Source organism: Rattus norvegicus, chromosome 9 (genome assembly GCF_036323735.1).
Source record: "Rattus norvegicus strain BN/NHsdMcwi chromosome 9, GRCr8, whole genome shotgun sequence".
Lineage (NCBI taxonomy): Eukaryota > Metazoa > Chordata > Mammalia > Rodentia > Muridae > Rattus > Rattus norvegicus.
In genome coordinates, this window is record NC_086027.1 from 82,145,282 (window position 1) to 82,160,863 (window position 15,582).

At 45.5% G+C, this 15,582-nt stretch overlaps 1 long non-coding RNA gene across 1 annotated transcript; it reads left to right on the plus strand.

Annotated features, from left to right (window-relative positions):
- Nucleotides 1-3,993: 3,993 nt before the first annotated feature.
- LOC102548232 (uncharacterized) lies at nucleotides 3,994-15,554 on the plus strand. Its single transcript, XR_005489201.2, has 2 exons — nucleotides 3,994-6,626; nucleotides 12,399-15,554. It is a non-coding gene; the product is annotated as an uncharacterized LOC102548232 (long non-coding RNA).
- The last annotated feature ends 28 nt before the right edge of the window (nucleotides 15,555-15,582 follow it).

Here is a 15,582-nt window from a genome sequence, read left to right on the forward strand (position 1 = left end):
CATTTAAGAAGAATTTTGTAAGGGGGTGTATTTTAGCCTCTTCTTTCTCCTTAGTCCTCCAGTAAGTGACTGTTTTGTTGAAGAAAGGTCGCTTTCTTTGGGAGGACCACAGGGCTCAAGGGAGTGGTGGCTGAAACCCAGTCCCCAGTCCCCACTCATAATTCACTTGAGAGATATGCAAAGCTGTCAGGACTGCCAAAGGCCTGCTTGCCAAGGCGGGCTCCTCTCCAATGCACTTCTATATTTATGAGAAACCGAAATAAAACACAGCGCTAAAAGACAGGCACAGACACACAGTCAGGCAATCCCCAAGAGCATGCCTAACAAAAGGCAAAAGACTCGGGACAGGCCATCAGGAGGTCAGCAGAACAAAATGGTGGCTTCGTGGCTCCGGGGACCCTGATCTTGGCCCAGCCTGAAATCTATCTTTGGACAAAGTCTGGAGAAGTCTTATTACCCCTGTGTCAGTGTGGCCAACTGAGAAGATTCCCATCACCAGCTGAGTTCCCTAACGTTGCCATGGCAAAGCCTCACAAATCCAGTGGCTCACACAGGCTCCATAGCTTTCTCATGGTCCTGGAGGCTCAAAGTCTGAAGTCGAGGTGTCAGCAAGGCGGTGGTGCTCCCTCTAAAGGCTGAAGTTAGGGGCTCCTCCTTGGTTCTCCAGGCTCTTCATGGTGGCCGGCATCCTTGGTGTTCCCTGGATCAGAGCTACATCATTTCTGTCGACTGTGACCTTTCCCCTCAACCTTTCTTCTTGTGCATCTGCTTTTGCCTAAACCCTCCCCCTTGACTCGTCCTCCCCATCTCTCCTTTCCCTTTTATGTATGTGTGTGTGTGTGGCGGGGGAGGCACTTTCATGTAGCCCAGGCTGTCTCTACACTTGCTATGTAGACAAGGATAGTCTTGGACTTCTTGATCCTCCTTCCTCTACCTCCCAAGTGCTGTAATTACAATCCATTCTATCGTTGACTCCCATTTATGTGGCGATGGGGATTGAAAACAAGGCTTCTGGCCTAGAGATTTGCTTGCTCCGAAAGATTCTCAATCCCTCCAGCTTACTTTTTTTTTTTTTTTAAATAAGGATATCAGTTATGTTGACGTTAGGGCCCAACCTAATCCAGTATGACATAATCTTAAGTTAGTTACATCTACAGAGACCCTGTTTATCACTGAAGTCACTTTCCTAAGTTCTGAGTGGACATACACTTTGGAACAGAACAGGGAGCATATTTAACCTAATGTGGTCCTTAAATATACTTTCCCCAGGAAAGAAAGAGAAATAATGCCTCTTTATAACTTTTAATAATAATAAGCTATTTATTCTTCTTATTGCATGTGTGCATGCATTTCTGCTGGCTCGAAGTTTTTGCTTCCTTAAGTTCATAATAGCCATTGTGAAGCTTCTGAGGAGGGGCTGTGGCAAATGGGAAGGCAGATGGCCTTGAGGTTTCTCTTTAACTCTCTCCATGGGCCGACCTCTTGCAAGTCCGAGAGCTTAAGCCCTTTCTCTGTATTCCTGAGGTGTAGAGATCGCTCAGCACTTTTCCGAAGGCTGCAAGGAGGGATCCACAACTCATGTCTAAGGTGGGCAGGAGAAGGTTCAGATCTCGAATGTGACTTGGTCATATCAAAGCCTGAACTGAGCAGAGTCAGTTGAGTGGGTCCGGGACATCTGGTCTGAATTTAGCTTTGAAGATCAACTTCAAGGCTTGGGCTTGGGGCTACTTTACTTTGCTTAGTTTTTAAAGAGACATCTGACTTCCTTTATCTACACATCTATAAATCTGACTTCATCCTTTGTCTGTGTCTGCCCTCTCTTTGTCCATGTTGTTTCTCTTGCCTGATGGTCACTTGTCCTAACACTTAGTTTCTAACCATTAGAAAAATAAATCCGTTCTTTCTGTCATGCCTCCTGGCCAGTCTGCTCAGTTGCTAGTGGAGAGGAATTCAGCTTCCCTCATGGGCACGCTGACTCACATGCTCACCCTAGGTGAAGCTTTGCAGTCTCCATTGTTCACACTGACAGAGATGGAGATGAGAAAGAGGAGATTTGAAAAGTGTAGAGGGCGGGAGTGCAGGGGAAAAAATCAGAAAAAAAAAGTGAGGAAGTGACTGACCCCAGCCAAGACCAACAGATGAAAACCTGGGGATGAAACCTGGAAGGGCCACAGAAAACCCAGTGGGCAGCTTGGGGCTGCATCGAATCGGCGTGCAGTGAATATAATGCAGAACAATTTGGAGATATTGGGAGCAAAGAAATCCACACGGGGACCCGGCCAAGGGGACAGGGAGGAGGAAACTGGATGGAGGGGAGAGATAGCTGGTAGTAAGTTCTGTGGTCTGAAATTGACACTGTAAACTTTTCTGACCCTGTATAGTGTTTAATATCTGAATGTCTGCCCTGGAGAAAGTCCCAGAACACTCCCACGTCCTGGTCTACATATCCCTTGCTTCTTAGCTCCATGTTCCTGGGCTAGGGAATAAGGATTCATTTTGTCTTTCGAATTTGTGTAAGAGAAACAGGTCAAAGATCTCTTTCTTGTCTTTGTGTGTGTGTGTAACCCTCAGGAAGAGGCAGGTGTCCATGTGCTGTCCCTACCCGTGTTGGAGGGCCCTCCGTCATTCATAGCTAGTCTTGAATCAGCAACGATAAGAGTAAACCTTGGAAGGCCATGTTCTTGGAAGGCTGCAATACTCTCGTCAGAACTCCATTCTCTTCCGTCCCCAGCTCCATAGCCCCATACTCTGGTCTCTTTCATTTCAATAAAACTTGGGGTCCCCCTCTCCCTTTCCTCTGGCCGCACTAAGCAGAAACCATTTGGTAGCTGATAATCCACCCTTCTAGGGCTTGGCTTCTGTTGTCTGCATCTCTAGGTGGTTGACAGAGAAGGAGACCTCAATTTGGGAACTCCTAGATAATTTATGTTTTCACCAAATAAGTGGATCTGTAGTGATTAGGGAATCTAGCTAGCCAAGGGACAGGTGGTGACAGAGAGCTATGTAGGCCAAACCAGTCAGGCTTGACAATGTGTCATCAGGATTATTCTTGAAGATTCCTAAAGAGACAAACATTCTGCAGACCGGTTACTTTAAGTGTTTTGACTAAAGAAATAGCATTTGGCTCCAATTTTAGAGACAAGCTGGTCCTCTGGGCTTATTGAAGTATGTTCTGTCAGTCTGAGTTTGGGATCACGTGGAGTCAAACAATAACATGGCCAAATCTGATGTTAAGGCTAGTGGGTCTGAGCCAGACTGAAAGAAACGCAGAAGTCCACTCTACTTCAATCTATAGCACACAGTCACATTGCAGGCGGGGCGCAGTTAAGATGTGTGCGAGTTAGACACAGTGCCAGGCTCTCATCTGTCTATCCAGTGTCTTACCAAGTGTGCAGCAGGAAGGAAGGAGTAGGACCATCTCCTGAGCATCCCCTGCAAAACCAGGGAGGGCTGAGACGAGCCGACCTCTGCCCCAAGCAGATGGACAGCAAGGCAGACAGAAAATCTCACCGAGTTTAATGATTTAACCATCAAACTGGATTTCTCTCAATCTTGGGTTTCCCAAACGAGGCACCGGTGTTCTCTTACAGCCCCTGGTTAGTGGACAATACCCCCTCCTCAACAGAGAAAACTGGGTGGGGCCAACACTGGGTGCCATGGAAGGGAAGGTGAGAGGCAGCTGGGCAAACAGAGTCCCCATTGTTCCTCACCACCAGAGCTGCAGCCTGGGACAGTGCCTTCCCCAGAGTGTATCTGACAAGCACATCTTGCCTCTTGCTCTGTTTACACAGGTGCCTTCTCTCCCTAGGGGAGTCGGAGCTCTGCAAACACGTGTGACCACATGCTGCCGGCCATAAGATGGATGCTCACATCTGCAGGCTGACTTGGGAGGAGAAACTGAGGCCCTGAGAAGCAAAGGAAGGCTTTCGGGCTGAAAGAACCAATAATGGATGCCGGAAGGGCAGGCAGGTGCTGGTGCTCCCCACTGGCCTCTGACTACCAGGCTCCCTTTCTCTTGCCAGCCTTGTTCTTCAGAGGGTTCTTTAGGCTCTTCCAGCAGGACTCCTATTCACCTTGAGGTGAAAACCCAGTTCCCCGTCTTCTGGGGAAAGGGGACTTGGCTGCTCCTCCAGCTCAGCTCACCTGTTAGCACAGTCCTAATAGCAGAGGTGCAGGGAGGAGAGCCCAGTAATCAGGGCAGCTTTGTCTCATACATATAAAGTGCCCCTTGGCCCTGGTAATAGTCAATCCCATTCATAGAAGGCCCCAATAACTCTTGAAAAACAAACCAAGGAAGTCAGAAGATGAAAACGAGTCTGGGCACGTTTTTCTTTGTCCTTTCTTTTTTCAGTTTCTCTGAGTTGAAGAAGCTTGAGCTTAAATGCCCCAGATTCTCCCAGCAGATAAATCGAAAGCAAACAAAAGAGACTGAAAAGACACACTGAAGGTTCTCAAAAGTATGGTATTCAGAAATGCCCACCTCTCAGTAAAACTACAGAAAGGTGTAAAGAGGCAGGCGCTGTGACTCTAAGAGGTCAGCCTTCTGAGAGGTTGCAAAGACGGGAGACGGGAGACGGAGATAGAAGGGTCTGAATCTTCACCCCGGTATTGACTGTGCTCCACATAATCTATTAAGTCGTGTGCTTATTCTGTGTCTCTCCTCAAACTGGGTTTATTTTAGGTTACTTTACTTACGTTTTACTTTTATGACAAAAGTGTCCGAGCGTCAGTTTTCCAGAGGTGGAACAGCTGGATCTTTTAGGATGCAGCTCCTCCGTGGGTCACTTATTTTCCTGATGATGAACCACGTCTGGGCTTGTCAGCTGTGACCAAACTGTTTGATGGAGGAATGTTTAGGGATGAGTTGCTCTATGTCTATGGTTTCTGAGGGTTCAGTTTATGACACCCTGGTTCCATGGGCTTGGGCAGAACATCATGGTGGCAGAAGTATTAGAAAGGGAGTTCACTTATCTTATGACAGAGGAAGCTGAGAGACAGGATGGGATCAGAAGCACGATATCCCAAGGTTCACCCCCAGTAAGCTACTACCTCCAGCTAAGTTCCATCTCCTAAGGTTTCAAGAACCTCACAAAACAGCATCACCAGCAAAGAGCTTTGCTGAGGCATAAGAAACGCTGGAAGAGACTTCATATTTAAACTGCAGGGATAGGATCCTAAATCTAAAGGCTAACCCCTGACTATGTTCCACAAGTGGCATGAAGGAGCTTGGAGGAAACATGGCCTGCGTTTTATTCCTTCAAGCAGGTGAATTACCTCAGTAGACATTGTTGTGCTTTGCATGAACTGAATCATACCTTCAGACCCGTTCCTCCCACCCCCGCCCATAGTGTTGGGGGAAGCGGGGTTGTAATTGATCCAAAAGCCTTGCCTGCTTAAGGGAGTTCATAGTATTTTCCACCAAAGCAAGGCTGCCTCTTGCCTTTTGAGTCCCTTAGGAGCTGTCACTACCTGCCTGTCACTAAGCAGAGCTGTAACTTTCCTCTGCTTCACAGGGGACAGTCACAGGTACTGCCTGTGATGTGACTCTGACTAATATGAATTCTAGGAACTACCTCTTCCAAGTAATGATGTGCTGCTGGTCCTAGCACGTTCATCAGGGACTCAAATATTGTCCCAGTGTCTCTAAATGCCTGCCTGTGGACCGCTGTCTGGGTGTGTGTGTGTGTGTGTGTGTGTGTGTGTGTGTGTGCCTGTTTGGAGAAAGACAGTCAGTTGCTAGGCAATGCTTCTCCAACAAGGAGAGTGTGAAAAAAAATAAATAAACAGATGATGGGAATGTGGTCCAAAGCTTGTTATGACAAGAGCACTTGGGTGCAGTTCACTCCCGCTTGATGGGAGTGTCACGGGGATGTCAGAGCTTGCTCAGCTCCCTTATGAGTTCCTTGCCTTTCAGCTCCTCGCCCTCTGTCTTATGTGGTGGGGAAAGCAGAGATGAAATATGGCTCTCTGGAGGGCTGTGCCTTTGTGAAAGGCTATTATAGCTGTAACAAAACTTTTGTAATCTGTAACCATATCCCATTACATCTCCAGGCTCCTTGGGTCTCTTCCCAGCCTTAAGGAAAACACACACACGCCCTTTTCTTCCTTTCCTTCTTGCGTTCTTCCTTGCACCCTTGCTAGTTTCCACTCTTTAAAAGGTCATCCTAGTTGTTCTTTTTACACAGATTTTTCTCCTTAGCATTTGATGGAAATTGGCCCTAGGTCTCCACAAAGGCTGGGTGGTATCTGGGCTATCACTGAACAAGTGGAGGAAACAGGGACTGACCCCAGATGAGTTTACTTGGGTCAGGGGTTGCAGGGGTTGCTTAACCTTTCTTCTGACCAAAAGAACTAGTCTTTCTTGAGCCTAGACTGTCTTCACACCCTATTATTGTCTTCATTCTTGCTTTGGAGGAAATTAATTGGCTTAGAGGTGAAGGAGCTAGTTAAAAATCAGACCTGGGGTCCTGACTCAAGTGTACTAGTTACTAGCTACACATCCTTAGGAAATAACATCCTATCTCTCTGCTTCCTCACATGCATAAAGAGGTTCCTGTTAACTGCCTTGTTGTTTGAGGGTTACGGGATGATCCATGCCAAATGCTGTGGAGAGTACACGGAACATGGTAGGTGTCTTGACAATGGCTGGTTTGGAGGCTTTGATAAAATGGTGCGCTTCAAGGTAGTCTTTAGTTTCACCTGTTCAGAGGGACAGAATTGGGCTCACACATGGCTTGAGAAAAAACAGAAGAGGATTCTGAATTGGGGAGGAAGCCTTTACATAGAAGTTCTGTGAGACGGGAGGAGGGGGAGGAGGAAGAGGAGGAGGAGAAGGGAGAGGAGAGTGGATCCAGATAGTGCTGAGTCTCATATGCTTGTTTTATTGCCTTGAGCTACAGAGCCCAGCCTTGCTCCTTAGAGTCTGAAAAGTCATAGTTGAACCAAATGCCAATAAGGAATCATACTCGTAGGATTATGATGGGAGCTAAATGAAATTTAGTATCAAAAGCCCAGTAGAGAACCTTGCCCACAGCTGCACCCAGCATACTTGTTGAATGAAGGCCAGAGAGAGAGAGATGGATTGGTTGCTTTCCATGAATAAGTTACATGAGACTCTTATTTTCTCTTGTTCCCATATCCTTTTCTTTTGCTTTGACTCCCCTAATCCTTTCCTTCTTTCTTCTCTTTCCCTCTTCCCTACATTTCTGAGCTCTAGAATTGTCTTCTTTACCAAACCGTGTCTTCAGCCCTCTTTGCCCAGGTTCAACTTCCTCCTCCACTAGTTAATGTCCATACATTTCAGCCCAAGCAATCTATAAGAGATACTTAAATAAATCGAGTCTGAATGAAAGTCACGCCGTACAGTTAGGCCTGAAGGAAGCTGCCGGTTTTCTGCACAGGGATCTCTAGACTGGCTTCCAGCGACTGTTCTGACCCTAGGTTTAATTCCTCGAGTCTTTCACTAGAGTGTGGTACTCATATGAGAGTGGGTGGAGTTAGTACGCAGTGAGACAATACAGTCACAAAAGCAGATAAAATGAACTCCCCTTCTCAGGACCTTGTGCTATATTAGAGAAAGAGCTGAAATCATCATGGAATAGCAGCAAATAATTCTGCACTCTTAGCCAAATCTCAGCTGCCAGGCCATACTTGTTTGGCAACTTGATGATGCAGGAAGTAATTGAAGAGAAGAGATCGAAGTTGGACATTTTGTCCTCTTGTACATGTCACAGAGAACATGGGAGGCTACGGGAGAATGTCTTGTGCCCAAATATGCAGCAACACTAAGGGTGTTTGAGTCTCTAAGACACCAGTATAACCATAACTTACTATCCAATCTTGTCTATCAGTGCTAGTGAGGATCAGTATAGGAAGGAGAGCGTGGTGCATGGGTAACTCAAAAACCTTTCCTTTTGGATTTAGATTGAAATTTCCTTTTGTACAATCTACAAATTTATCTTAAACATTTTTAATTGCAGTACCAATAAAGTTTTTATTTTCCCGAGAGTTGAGGAGGCTCTAAGGCCAATGGAAACATGGACATAAGGGAGGGCTAAGAATGACCCCATGAAGTCATTTCCCCATTCTCCATTTCTCAGAAAGTTCTGGGCAGATGTGAGGCTAGACCACACACTGCTGGGGTGTCTAAAGAAGATGCTAATTTGTTTTTCAACAAATGATTACATTTCTGGAAAGTCGTCGGGGCAAATAATCTATAGTTTATGGCACAACAGAGACATCGACTCTCCCAGCTCAGTGGGGTAACCTTTCTCATCTCATAACACATCCAAGAAAGCACTTCTCAGACACAGTTGTGGGTGTAACTAAGGGAAATGCTCCTCCCTGATCACATTTCTTTCCTCTCTGGTTGTATTCATATTTCTAGTCTTGACTTATTCTCCCAATGCCCCCCCCCCATTCTTTCTCATTCTCCCTGGTAAATCTGTTATTCCTTGAGGTATAGAAAATTTGGGAGATAGTATATGTGTGGTTGTGACATATCCTCCCACCCATGTTTAATGTTCAATTGATCCTCTGGTGAAAGTGAGCCCCTTGAGCTTTAAGTAGAACACTAGAACAGAAAGTACTGTCTGGACCATTTGTTCAACTTCCCTAAGTTTTTGTTTCTTTGCTATTCCTATGGCAATAATTCTCTAATATTTTCCACTGTAACCTGATATACATGGTACAGCTCTGGTGCCCCAATTTGTCTCAGAGCTTCTTTTGGCTTTGATGGAACTGGTTCCCTTCTCAGGAATCACCTGGGGTACCCTGCTGTATTTTGGGTTTCAATCCTAGAAATCTTGGATCTATGAACTTTTTCTGTGGTCTTGGGTCAAACATTCTAAGAAGCTATTGTCATGGTGTACTGGCTGTCTATTAGCTACGTACTGTCCTTCTGCTGTCTCTCTCCTCAGCCATCACACTCTGCATCAACCTCTCCGAAAACTCAGAGCCTCAGCTCTTCCTGTTTCTCCCCTATATCAGTTCTGGGGGCTTCTTGCTGCCTCAGCCCTCTGTTTCTCTTTCTGTGCTCTTTTATATCATTGTCCATCATCTCCCAGCCGTAAGCGTCTGCACTGAAGCATTCTGGAAATTGGTACCCATCTTTACAAGCACATGCAGCATGCAACAGTGTTTTTAGGTCAGACGCCCTGGCTTTAATGAGCTTCAACGTTCTTAAGTGCTTCCATTTTGTTTTGGAGTCAAGCCAGTCTGGTTCCTTAGCAGGAGTTCAGGAGTGTCTCTCTGAGGCCTCCCCTGTACTGACAACTACATTCTGAAGCTATTTTTTTAAAACCATTAGAGTGAAATGATAGTAAGAAAGATACTTATACATGAGGTTTAACATACATCACACACTTATCCTTCACAATCACCTTGGTTGCAGGTGCTACCACAGAGAAAGAAACTAACATTAACTGAGTGGCCTAGGGTTGCTCAGAAAGTAGTAAGGCTGGATCTGAGACTATGAAGAGACTGTTTCAGTCAATCTCCATCAGGATATAGGAGCTTCTAAGAGGCAAGTGTCTCCTTATACCTAGTAAGATGGTTAGAATCAATTGTCAACCTGACAAAATTTAAGATCACCAGAGCGACAGGCCTTTGGGCAAGCCTTGCAGGGAAGGAAGTTGGTTATTCTGAGGTGTTAAGTGTTGTGGAGTGGTGTAGCCATTGTGGGTAGCACTGTTCCCTAACTGGGATCTTGGGCTGTATGGTTAGAAAAGGGCACTAAACTCCAGGCTTTCATTCATTGCTTGTTCCTGACTGTAGATGTGGTGTGCTCCAAGCTCCTGATCCCTTGACTTCCCCACAGTGATAGACTGTAACTTGTGACCTAAATAAAGCCCCTTTCCCTCGAGTTGATTTTGTCAGGGTATTATAGCAACAGGCAATAGCAACTATAACCCCTAGACAGAGAACATCCAGTTAGGTACATGGCAAAGAACAGTGACCAGCAAGTCAGAAAACACTCAGTCATCATTTGTCACTCCTTTAAATAAAACTTAAGGAGACACAGGATTCAAGATAGAGTGGTACCATCGAATACCACCAGCTGGATGACCTAGCCGGACAGTTCGAATCATTTTCTCTCCCAGGTCACTTGGCTTCTACTTGGCCCTGTTTTGTGATGAGTTTTCTGACTCTCCAAAGCATGGCGTCACCATCAGCAACACCTCAGATTGTGCTTTGTTTGGCTGCCCTCTCTAAGCTAAGGCCTGCGCAAGAAACAAGGAATGTTTCCGCTGCACTGTCTGGGGAGTGACTGGAGAGAGCCTTTCTCTGGAGCATGTTTGATCTGCACGGGCAGCAAGGACGCTTTCTTTTGGCTCAGCTCGTTTTTAGACACAGTGGAGGGGACACTTTTGGAGCCTCAGACCCTGTGTGTGGTCATGTAGCTTTGCTATGTTCCGTGACCACAGCCCTACTTTAAGTCTCAGCCAGACATCCTGTAATGCGTATGGCATGCTGTCGCAGTGTCTGTGGGATGGAGAGCAAGGTGTGGATGAATCAGCTCAGCTCCAGCTCCTTGACCAGAAGATCAGTTCAAAACACACATCTGGAGCATGGTGGGAACACACATGAGGTCAAGCGCAAGTCTCTGGTAGGATTTTTCAGTTTGGGGCTCATGCCTTGAAGGATGTCATCATATTCTCTAACTCCCAAAGATGGCTGGCTGTCCAATACAAAGAAAGCCCAAGCACATTCTAAACCTAAGCTATGCACACAGATTAGGATATTTTGGCTTCTTGTATTTAGGTGGAATATCATCTATTTCAGAACAGTTCCATAGATGGTGTCTTTGTTTTCTAAAACTTTTTTTTTAATTTTAAAAGTTATGGGTCTCTGTCTCTGTCTCTCTGTCTCTCTGTCTCTGTCTCTGTCTCTCTCTCTCTCTCTGTGTGTGTGTGTGTGTGTGTGTGTGTGTGTGTGTGTGTGTGTGTGAGTGCGCGTACAAGTCCATGAGTATAGTTGTCCACGAAGTCCAGAAGAGGGTTTTGGGTCTCCTGGATCGGGATCTCGATCTGGATGCTGAGACTTGAGTTGGTTTAAGTTGTGTTGGCTTTGATGGAGTCTCCATGCTCGCCTATGAAACTTCAAATCAACTGATCAGAGGAAGCTCATTTGAGTTTTAACTGAGATTGAATTCAATGGGCAGATTGCTTGAAAGCTTGTTCATTTCTCTGTTTTTTGGGCAGCTTTGTGCACAATGTATGAAAGTGTTTTGGAAATGGGCTTTAGAGAGAAATTTTCAGAATGAAAAAAAATTTAATGCCTATTCAAAGGCCATGAATATGCATTTGACATTAAGCATCTGGACGCAGGAATCTCAGGATCTGATTGCTAACCAGATTATTGTCACAAAGAAAAATGTCACTTACTGCTAACTCATTGAATATGATCTATACTCAGAACGTAGAAGCTACATTTGTAAAATATTTAATGTTTAAATGTTTTATTGATTCTTGGTGAGTTTTACATCATGCACCCCAGCCCTGTTCATCTCCCCATCCCTTCATATCCAACCTTTGTCCTGTGACCTCACCCCCCAACTAAATAACACACACACACACACACACACACACACACACACACACACAAATAGCAGCAAAAAAAGCATAGAAAGTATCTCATTGTGGAAACTGTAGTATGTCACAGCATGTCTCAAAGCGTATCCCTCTGTCCACACGTCTTCATTTGCAAATGTTCATTGCAATGAGTCACTGTTCTGATTCAAGTTCTCTGGCTTCTGTGATACTATCATTATTGGATCCTCATAGGAACTCTTCTCAGTTATCCTGTGTCATAGAGTTCTGACTGACCTTTTCATGTGCCCTAATGTGATTTGGGGGTGGTCCATCTCAGAGTCACGTATCTGGGCCTCAGTGGTAGGAGAGCTGGTCAGCCTGCTGGCTCTCCCTTATCCAGACCACTAGGGCAAACACTTCAGCACTTCTCTGACTTGGCCACTCAAGGCCACCATCAAAAGGAGCCTCCAGGCTGGCTCACCATGCCTTTGCTCTCAGGGCCAGCTACACTGGGTTGCCCGGGTGAGGTGCAAGGTTGCTTTCCAGTACTATAACCAGTGATGGGACAGGGCTACCTCTCTTGATTTCAAGCCCTTGGGGGCTGCTTTCTGCAGATGGCTAAGAACAAGGTGAGGAGCATCATCCATACCACCTCACAGCAGAGAAGTGGCAGGGAAATATTTAATTTTAATAGAAATCTGTGAGTTGGCCTTCTCCACCCTGCTCTGCAAATGGGGAAACTGAGGTGTGAAGAGGTTGGGCATTGAACATAGTAGTTAGTGGGAAGGATGCCATTGAAGCCCAGCCCTGTTTACCATGGCTCTTAGAGTTTCCCTTACCTCCATGGTTTCATGTGTACTATTCCAGGAGTACCCTTGGATACTTACTGTTGAAGCTCGGGACAGTACATGTGCTTGGGGAAGAAGGACAGCGGCCTGACCCTCAGCATTCTACCTGCTACTAAAAACCCCTCTCATGCTTTGAAGATCAGAGCTCCGGGGTGGGAGGAAGAAGAAGAAGAAGAAGAAAAAACAAAAAAACCAAAGAAACAAATTCAGAAACAAAGCAAAACAATGTAAAGGCACCCCCTACCCCACCTCGCCCTCACTCTGTTGTAACAGGTTCACGAATGACATCATTCTTCTGTCTGCTGAAGGATGCTTCTGAACACCCTGACAGAGTTTTGAGCCAGTTCAGAACTGCCTAGGGTTTGCACCAGGACAACAAGTGTGCTTTTCCATGGGACTTCCAACTCCCTTGGGGCTGCAGAGCCTCCAGCCTGAATCTGAAAGCTCGGTCCCCCTGGGTTCATCAAAGGTGCTGAATCTCAGTCCGGGCTGATGTATGGTGCTTTAGATTGTCCATTTACCCCATAAAGGTTCAGTTCCCATGTTGGCCAGTCACGGGATGCCTTCTCAGCTCCAGTGAACTCCTGTGTCTCACGGGCAGTTCCTCCTGGATCCTCTCTTCTGCCTTTTCCTCATCAGCCTCACCCTTGGCAGGCTCCCTGTGAAATTCAGCCTCCATCTTCTCTCTCCCTCAGAAGCTGGAACATGTTCATGCCGAATTCCCGATTTTCTCAACTTTGCCAAAACCCAAAGGCCCACATCCGCCATGTGCCAAAAAGGAGAGGTTGTTTGAAAGAATGCATGAATGACCTTGAACCTTTGCTCCACACCCCAGTGACAGGTTCACTCCTTCCCTGCCACACCCAGCACACAGGCTTCGTGTGGGATCAGGGAATGTTTCCTGGCCTCTTTTCCTTTCCCCTCTCCACCACCCTTCCTCATGAACACTACTCAGTCGTTCCCTCCCCGTTACCTCTCTTATGGAATATTAATCAGAGAGTTGACATCCCAGGGCAGCAAGGGGCTTAGGGAGGACATTCAACCCAGATTCCTGCTTCCTGGCAACAGCCATTCCTGCCTGGGTGAAGGACTCCTTCTTTCAGAAATGTATTTTAGAAATATTAAGAACTCATTAAGGAAAAATTTAGAAATCATTAAGACTCTGTTCCCCCCCCCCCAACCCCGCCTTGGTGTCTTTGAAATGTAATTAAAAAAATGTTTGCTTTCTTAGTATGTCAAAGAAATAGCATCCCTCCCATATTTTTTACAGCACAATTCACAAAATCGGAGATTTGGAATCTACTAGGTATTCAAACGCAGATGAATTAGTGAGGGACATGCCGTGTGTATATACAATGGAATAGCATGCCACCTTAAAGTAGAATGGCATTCGGTCATCGAAAACAATACTCAGATGAGCAGGAGGATGTTATGTTAGCTGGAATAAGTCAGGCATAGAAAGAGACATACTGCATGTTCTCACCTCTGTGTAAAAGTAAATACCAGAATAGTGATTACCAAAGGCTGGGAATACTGTGTGTGCTGGGCATGGGGGATGGAGAGAACCATGCGATTGAATGAAAAAAAAAAACAGCACTAATCTTCACAGAGTCTAACTACACATGGTAAGTAAATGATGTATTCCAAATGAGCAGAATTTTGGATGCTTTTAACACAAATGAATGACAAATGTTTGAGATGATATTGACAATTGTCTTAATTTGATCCTTTGTTGTAATTTGACTATACATATGTATATCACTGTATATTCATAAACATACATTCCAATTGCAAACTTAAAATGTTTCAAGGAGTCATTGAGATGGTTCAGTAGGTGAAAGCACTTGTTGATACATTTGATGACTCAAGTTCAATCCCAGGACCTACCTGGTTGAAAGCCTCTGCTGACTCTTGCAAGTCGTCCTTTGACCATCATAAGCACGTTGTGGAGTGTATTTGTTCACAGGAAGGAAGAAGGGAAGGAAGGAAGGAAGGAAGGGAGGGAGGGAGGAAGGAAGGAAGGAAGGAAGGAAGGAAGGAAGGAAGGAAGGAAGAAAGGAAGGAGGTGGTGTTCTCTTCTGGCAGATGTTCACCAACAACCCTTTCCCTATGTCAGGCAGAGTTCTTGGGGCACTGGATATGACGATGGGATTTTAGAGGTAAAGACTACAGGCAGCCAGAGGTAGCTCTTCTGTGGAGTATGTGACAGAGCTATAGTCAGATGCCAAGAATGGAGGTTAAACAGGAGTTGTTGCAAATCTATCATGAGGCCTTCTGACATGCAAATGACTCCGTGCTTGTAAATAACACCCTAGTAACTCAGCTCTAAATGCAGGCATCACAGGATGAAATATTTTGGACCCAGAGGTTGATGACTGATTTTGATTTACTGAGTATTGTTTGACTCTAGCTCTGCTGTCCTGAGGGCTAAGCATAGACATGCAAGATTCCTTCCCCTGCCTCCAGGGATCTAAAGGGACAAAAGGGTCATCTTTCTTTGACCTTGGGCTCTTAAGAGAACAGATGCCAAGCCCTCTGCCTTCCTTGGTAGGGTTATCTTGTTAGGGCTTCCATTGCTGGGAAGAGACACCATGACCAAGGCAACTCTTATAAAGGCAAACATTTAATTGGGGCTGGCTTACAGTTTCAGAGGTTTAGTCCGTTATCATCATGGTGGGAAGTATGGCAGCGTGCAGGCAGACATGGTGCTGGAGGAGCCTCAGATTTCTACATCTTAATCTAAAGGCAGCTAGAAGGAGACAGTCTTCTACACTGGGTAGAGCTTGTGCACTAGGAGACCCCAAAGCCCACCGACACAGTGATACACGTCCCGCAAGGCCACACCTATTTTAACAAAGCCAGACCCCTAATAGTGCCACTTCCCATGGGCTAGGCATATTCAAACTACCACTGGGGCATATGTTCTGAAAACCCACTCTTTCCTTGTATTGTATTTACATTTTACTTCTTATCTCTCTAGTTTGTCTCATCCCTTTAAGGATTTAGATGTGCACCTTTTTTCACCATCCAACTACATTTTTAGCATTTGAAGTTTTGTTGTTTTTAGAGATTTATTTTATGATCCTTTGTGTGTGTGTGTGTGTGTGTGTGTGTGTGTGTGTGTGTGTGTGTGTGTGTGTGTATCTTTATGTCTCTCTCTGTGTGTTTGCATGTACCACATGTGTGTGGGTGCCTGAAGAGAT